Consider the following 8,429-nt stretch of genomic DNA (forward strand, 5'->3'; position numbering starts at 1 on the left):
AAATCTACTCAAACATGATTACAAAGAAATTAAAGAAAGCATAAAGAGAAAAGAGAGAAAGAATGTTCATTGATATAAGATAGAGATCTTCAAATCATCAAATTCCTTCTTTGATTATATAAAATCCATGAAAACCATTGTGTTTTTGACTTTCTCTTTCTAAATATTGAGAGTTTCTCTCTATAAAAACCTAAATCTAACCTAAAAACTACTGAAAAAAATGAATTCCCCCTCTAAAATGAGCAAAAAACACTATTTATATTCCTTACTAAATTGCGTAGGAAGCTCCGCAAAAAGTCGAGCAGCACGTATAGGAGCGGGGGCTCCAAAGGTTGTGCAAGGGCGCTCTTAGCTGCAGCAAAAAGAGGTCGAATCGTTCCCGAAATTTTGGAGCGGGCGCTCCTCTTAGACTGAGCGCCCGCTCCTATGCGCTAGACAAAACTGCTCAGCTTCAAACGAACATTACTCCCTCGGTTTACATCGAAAATGAGCATATGACCTGTTGTTGGAAAGCTCTCGAGATAAGCTTTCATCTCCAATTAGAATCACTCCAAAATGTTTTGTAGATCAAACGATATAGGCATTTGAAGTTCAACCTTTGCAAATCAAGTGCACATTTCTTCATTACTTGTTCTTTATGTTTTATATTTCTTCAATCTTGAACAATGAACTTATCCAAGTGTTCCCAAACATAAGAACAAATCAATAAAGTTTAATGTAATGGAATAAGCAACCAAAATATGCAAGAAAAGCCAAAATTGAGCAATAACGACATTTCACACGCAAACATGACAAATGTAATAAAACGTTATTAAAACCAAGTAAAATGATATCAAAACTATGAAAAACTAACTAGAAAATCCTACAAAATAGTGACATAAATGAAACTTATCAGTATATAAAACCCCCAAATTAATTGCAAGTTAGAACACTAAAAATCAACACTTTAATAATTAAAACCCTAACTTTTTAATACTTTATAAAATCAGAAAGTAAAACACTTTATACTCTAAAATTTACAATCTTTAATTACCAAAACATAATTACAAAACATATTAATCATGTTTTAACAATTAAAATCAAAATCCCAAAATATAAATTATAGGAATAACAAATAAAACAAGAGGGAGAGAAAGAGAACCACCGTGGTGGTTAGGCTAGCCACGGGTCGCCGGCGGTGGCAGGGCATCCGGTTAGGTGGCTGGTGACGTGACAGTAGCCGACGTGATGTAGCATGGTGGAGCGCGAGTGGTGGGTTTGTTCCCCGATGTTTCTCACGTATGCATCAAGCACTTTAAACCCCTTAGTTCGCTCTAGAGGATGGGTATGCTCTCGTAAGGGTATCCTAAGAGTTTAACCCATAACTCTTGACAAAAATCAAGGCAAAACAATAAATGAATAAAATAAAATCAATAGAATTTAAATAGAGGTTATAAGCGTTCTAGAGTGGACTTTTATGATGGAACAAGCAATAATGAATGTCAATCTTTCTTAAATAATAAAGTTATGCACATTCTAAGATGTCCAAGGTTGATTGAAACATAACATATGCTAAGCATAGAGAACTAACGGAAACACATTTTACCTTTTGTTCCAATCAATCTTACCACGTCCTCTTTACAAGTTTCAAATCCACTTTCAAGTTAGCTCTCATGATTCCACGAAGGAACCAAAAATAAGTAAGAAATTCAATTCAAAACGTGAGAAGGTTATCCGACATCTTGGCTATGCAAACCCGCTCTATAGGCTTAATACCTATCTCCCGCCACCAATAAATGACTCAACCCTTTAGGGTTAGAAGGACTTTTAAGGTTGTAGCATATAGGCTAGGAAAGTAAAGGTGTGGAAGGCTTTTGAAATTGGTGGTAAACCTATATGTGAAGCCCGGGTGGAACTTTATCCACAAGATCCAAACCAATCCAAAACAAAAGTACCAACTATGCTCATAAAATAAATTTCCCCCTAGATTATTTAACACAAAATAAAAAAAAAATAGGGAAAAACAACTATAACAAAATCTTTTCGTGCTTTTCGTTCTTCTTTTATTTTTTTTCGATTTTATTTTTCAAGCTTTTGCTTTTTTTTCTTACTGATGAATGTCATTTATAGCACTCATATGGTAGCATTTTAGGACGTTTTTCTTATATTTTATAGCTTTTATCTTCAAATAATGCTTTAGTTTTGATCTTTTATGATTTAGTTTCTTCATTCCCATTACTTTACAATTTCTTGCATTTTAAGGGTATTTTCATCTTTTCCTTTTTACTTGCTCTACTTTATTTCTTTACAGGACTTGCTCAGCCTCGGGATTCATTTTGGAAGGCTTTCCAAGTCTTTTGAATGCTTAGGGCAAGCTTTCGCATTATTCGGTTGGCATATGTGCAAGTTAAGAGGCAAGCTCCCACGTTTGGCTTTGGCGCTCTCGTGCATCACCATCATCTCATGTCTTGGTCATGAACACGCTAAAATGAATTTTTCAAGGCTTCCCTCCTCGCAGGCATCACATGAGAGCGTCGACAATAGGGATGCATGAGAGCGCTAGGATCGAAGCTTCACACGAAGGGGCCACGAGTTAGGAACGAGAGGAACCGCGCCACAAGATTGTAGCAGGGGTGCGCGCACGCAGACCCCCTTGTGCGTGCGCGCAGGCCCCTCTGTGCGCGTGCACAGGCCTGTTGTGCGTGCGCACCATTGCTCTCAATCCCTTTGTTTTTCTTTTGTTATATATACCTTTGAGGGGATGACGTTTTTCTAGTACTTGATATATTTTTTCCAGATTTAGTAGAGAGAGAAAGTAGAGAGAGAAACACTTGAATACTTGATTTGTACTTCAAATTACTTCATTAAGCTTGGATTTCTTCCTTAATCAATGATAATTAGTGAGAATTTCTTCCCTTGAATTTAATTTTTTGCTTGATTCTACCTTTAATTCTTGAATGATTGATTTGATAGTTGATCTTTGGTTTGAAAATTTGTTTGATTTGATTTTCTTTTTGATTAAGCTTGAAATGATGATATTTGTGATTCAATTCGCTTTGTTTTTCAATTTCATTATGTCTAGTGAGTAGATTAGTAGCTAGGGAGATGGGGAAGCATGCTTGATTAATGATCTTTACTAATAGATGTTTCTTAATTGATTGAATTGTTGCAATTAAATTGGTTGACATATTTGTGCATGTGATTAATTTGATTAGGAGTGATTAACCTTGATGATTAATCTAGATTGCATAGTAATTTTCATTGACATGAACCCTTGATTTGAGAATTACTTTAATTGATTGAATTTGATTGTGATTTTCCTTGTTAGTCATTCATAGTGAACCCTAGCTTGACTTATAGGAGATAGATCTTGAATTCTATTGATTGCAACTATTGTTTTCCCTTGCAACGTTTGAATCTATTGAGCTCTTCGTCGTTTAGCATGATCATTGAGCTTGCATGTGGAACCTTATTCCCTAGTGTTTATCATATTGATTTTCTTCATTGTTTAGTTAATTGAAACTTTAGTTACACCTCAATTTACCTCTCATTCTTCGAAGTAGCTTGACTATAGGCTATAGCATTCTCCCCCTCATTCCTCGTGGTTCAACTCGGACTTGCCCTATAATAGGAGTAAGTTTGATTTTCTTATTTGTTTGATTGGTGGTGCTTTAGATTTCAACGACCTAGATTACCCCACATCAAAATGGCGCCGTTGCCGGGGAATGGCGTTGGTGCTTTGTTATAGTTATTGAGTCTAATTCATTTTATTTGAAAAATACAAAAAGATTTTTCTCTTTTTGGCTACATTTGTAGTCGTGCTACTAATTATTTCTTTTGAGATTGTATGCATAGAGCACGTGGTCGTTCTCTAGTGCCATTTGATCCCAAAATGAATAGGACAATTACAAGGATAAGATTTGATAGACGTTCTTTGAGTTCTAGCCCTCCAAGTGAACAAGAACCACAACAAGAAGAACAAGCAAGCATGGGAGAAAATCCAAGAGTGGCATTGAAGGAATTGGGGATTCTAGGCACATATAGGTTTGAAAGTGGGAATGCTCCACCTACAACACCGACGAATGACTTTAAAATAAGACCGACGTTGATCACTTTGATAGAAAGACGACAATTTAGTGGGGCCAAGCATGAGAGTCCGCTAAGCCCTCTCAAAGAGTTCGAAAAATATTGCAACACTGTCAAAGTGAATGGAATTTCCCAAGAGTTCATCTGCCTCAAGCTTTTCCCCTTTACTCTCATAGGGTGTGTTTTGGAATAGTTAGACAAGGAAGTCAAACCAAAACTCTAAGGACATGGGACGAAGTGACCAAGGAATTTCTATCCTGTTTCTATCCACAAAAGAAAACGGCGAAGGCTAAAGCTTTGTTTCAAGGTTTCAAGCAAAAACCTAGTGAAAGCCTCTATGAAGAATGGGAGAGGTACAAAGAGTATCAAACCTCACCACGGAATTCCTACCTACCAAATCATTCAAATCTTCTATGGTGGCCTAAGTCCTCAAGGGAAATCGTGTCTTGATGGAGGAGCCGGAGGTCCCATTATGGATAGAACGGAGGAGGAAGTGGTAGACATCATTGAAGACGTAGTGAGGTATTGTAGAGATTGGCAAGATGGTGAAAGGGAACCAACTAGCAAGAGTAGCTCTTCGGTGTAGTCGGTTGATCATCTTAATGCCATAAACAACTTGTCCTCACAAATGACAAACTTAGGGAAGGAAATGTCTGCTATCAAGGCGAAGTTGGAAAGTTCTACCTCCCAAGTTTCAAATCTTCCCACCCAATTTAAGGGGAGAGGTATGTGTAGACACCTAATTGTGTCTCCCCAAAGAACCAAACCCAGTGATGAGTACCTTTTGCGTCATTAATATTGAACAAGGTGAAATGTTAAAAATTCTCGTGAATTCTTCTATTTTCTAAAATGTTTTAATAAAAATAATTCATTTCTATTTTCGAAAATATTTCTTTTTGTATCCTATTTATGAAAAACGTCCAATTCAGTTTAGTACAGTCCATAATCAGGGTCCAATAATTATGTAATTGTATGGGGCGTGAAAATACCTTTCCAACGATATATTATAAGCCCAAATTCCGATGAATTATGAGGGCGTTATCGCCAAAATACTAAACTGAGCCCAAACCGGATTTTACCTACGACCCAATGATCATGTGGAGGGTCCAAAGGCTTTAATCTCATTCCTAAACTAATTAGGATTAATTAGAATATTCTATAAGTTTCTAAAAGATCTTAATTGTCCTTTTTGAAAAGATAAGATCAAAGAGTTTGAAATTGAATAAAACTTTGCCTTTTTAAGTCCTAATTCTATTTGAAATGAAAGACGTTCAAAGATGTTCAAATATTATTTTCGTGCCTCATAATTTTTATCCAAATTTTATATGGTTGGATAGATTTTGAAATTATCTTTCCAATTATATATTATAATATTAATTCCGAGCCATAACGACAAAGATATGAAAGAAATACGAAACTCTATCCAAAACTGACACCCTTCCAATATTTGGGCCATATCTTTTATTCTACAAAAGATTTTAATCTGATTCTAATTGGTTTGGAAATTATACTTCAAGATATGTCCAAAGACATATTATATGCCTTATTTGGACTTCTGGATCAAAATATATGATAAAAACAAAATTCGCAAAAAAACTGTTCCATCGCGAAACGAGGGTCCCATCACATCGCGATGGAGCCATCGCGTTGTGATGGCTCTGCGACAGAACCAATTTTATTCCGATTCAAATTCTAACTCTTTTCTAATCATTTTCGGATGTTTTTCTCTATAAATAGGGTCGATATTCCCCGTTTTCAAATCACTAACAATCATCTAATTCTATTCTCTTCTCTCTTTAAAAGCTAAAGCTTATTCTTTCCTTCTCTCTCTTAATTTCTAAGCCTATCCTTTTCAAAATACAATATTATTCATTCACGAGACATAGACACACCTAGCCAAGCTCGAAGTTGCCTTTGCCCTAGACGTGAAAGGTTGATAATTTCTGAGGGTTTGGTCCCAAATCCCTATTTCAATTACTTAAATTAATTGTTTGATTTAATATTTTTCATTGAAGTTAATAACGTGTGTATTGTTTTGATAGAAAGAGATACGATGCAACAAAGTAAGTTATTTTATTGCTCTATTTTGTAGAAAGTATGCTTAGAATATTATTTTAATTCCTGGTATCATGTTAGGATGTTATTTATTGCTTTCTAGTATCATGTTTAGATTGCTTTCTATTTTCTTCTATCATGTTAGTATCATGTTAGGCTAAAGTTTTGATCTTTATTATTTAGTGACATGATAGGATTTGTTATTAATGTTGTCAGTATTATGCCTAGGATCTTGCTAATATTATTATTATGCTTTGATGAAAACATTATTATTATGATGATTTGTTGTGTCAGTATTATTATGTTGCTTGATATTATTTTTATTGCTTGATCACGCCCTCTCTTGCAGGTTTAAAGGGAATTTGTACTTGAAATCACGCTTAATAAGATAATTAATAATTTTATTTAGGCTAATGTGATTTTAATTCAATTGATCGCCAATAATAGTTTTGTTTGTGCATTAATATTCAACCAACATAGATAAAACAGGTTTAGGATTAATATATTGATTGTATGTTAATCAGAAAGCGCACATGAATATGAGAAGAATAAAGTAGAGGCCTATTTTTAGGGCAGGTTCAATCTCTTTTAGGTTGGATCTGTACCTTAATCCCCGAATATCCAATCATGGTTCCAGACCACTATGGAGTTAGAGATCTCATGGATCGTGAAGGGTTGTAACCTTCACCCTGTGAACGGTTTACAAGTTCCTAAAACTTGTTGGCGACTCTTTTGCTCTAGCTTTCTTCCCTTTGGACGCCACCATACTTAAGTGTATGATCACAGTGGGGCTCAAGTGTGGGATGCTTGAAATATTCCCTACAGTTTTTTGGCAACTCCACTGGGGAGGATTTCTATTTTAATTCCTAAAATTTATTTTGGCAATAATTTAGAATGAGTGGATGAGACTCGAAAAGTTCTAAGTATTCATGTGCGTAATTTTGATTGACATTATAGCATAAGCATAAAAAAGGTCCGCATTGGATAGACCATCCGTAATGCTTCAAAAACATGAGATTTTTACACGTAGGAAAGTTGGGAAATATATTTCAAAACTTGAATCGAAAAAAACGTTGTGAAAACTGGAAAATTCTAAGAACAAAGAGAACTGCTGAGGCATGTAGGAACTGGCGTTGAGAAAACAGTGCCCATCGCAGTGCGATGGCTCTGTCGCGACGCGATAGCATAATCGCGGTGCGACAGGGCTATCATATCGCGATGGTCCTTGTTGTCTCGCGCTATGTTCTTCCAATACCGAGCCAGAAATCTGCATTCTTACTTTGACCCGTTCTAGTACTATTTGCTCCATTTTACTTCCTGATTAAGTTTTTCTCACTTTGACCCATATGTGTTCTAGTACTATTTGCTCCATCTACCTAATCGAACGCTCATTGCAAGGAAGGGTACATCCGAGTTTGTGAATTCACCAAACCATGGAAGCAAGTCCAACTTGCAGGGTCCCTTCCATACGCATCAACCCTTCCAAAGGTAAGGCTTCCGTGGGATGCATAATCTATGTGTGTTACATTAACCATTTGTTTGACTTGTGTATAAGTCTACATAAACTAACCAATGACTAAAAGACTTTATTTAATTAATTGATTAATTAATTTGAGCTAATAAATATGACTAAAATTGAGTCATAGTTCCTTTGTGTTAACCCGCATTTTTATTCCCGTAGACTGCACAAGCGTCAACTTGTTTTGGTCATAGCCGAAGTTTTAGGAAGAGTTACAAGTCGTACAACCAATGGATCTATAGCCTCGAGTTTTATATTTAATTTGATGTTGGTTTCGTCCTATTCGGAGTCACAAATCAAAAGTTATGACTAAAATACTACAGCCTGTCCACTTTAGTGCACATACATAAGGTCTGAGCTTAGTCTTTGTTTGAGTCTAGTCACATAGTCTAGTCTCATGGTCATGACACGAGTCTTGAACATATCACTTACACTCATAAGTATTCACACACTTTGTACATACTCTTTTCACACCATAAACATGTCTTAGGTTCATGCATGAGTCGCTCTTTTCGTCCTTTGAGTTGGGGATCCACTCTATCCCTAATTCTTCCATATCTCTCCATCTACATCACCTTCTTCCTACATGCTTTCTCCATACATATCATTCTTCACATTCTTCTATGATCTCCTCCCATCCATTTCATGTTGAATTGAGTTTGAGCCAAATAATTAATCCATGACTTCCTTTTCAACAGCACTTGGTCAAGGAGAGAAGGGCGGTTAATCAAGGACAACACCTTCATTCAAGTATTACTATTTAACAAACAAATTAGACAAAAAAGGAAAG

The sequence above is a fragment of the Chenopodium album genome, chromosome 10 (assembly GCF_948465745.1).
Source record: "Chenopodium album chromosome 10, dcCheAlbu1.1, whole genome shotgun sequence".
NCBI classification, from domain to species: domain Eukaryota; kingdom Viridiplantae; phylum Streptophyta; class Magnoliopsida; order Caryophyllales; family Amaranthaceae; genus Chenopodium; species Chenopodium album.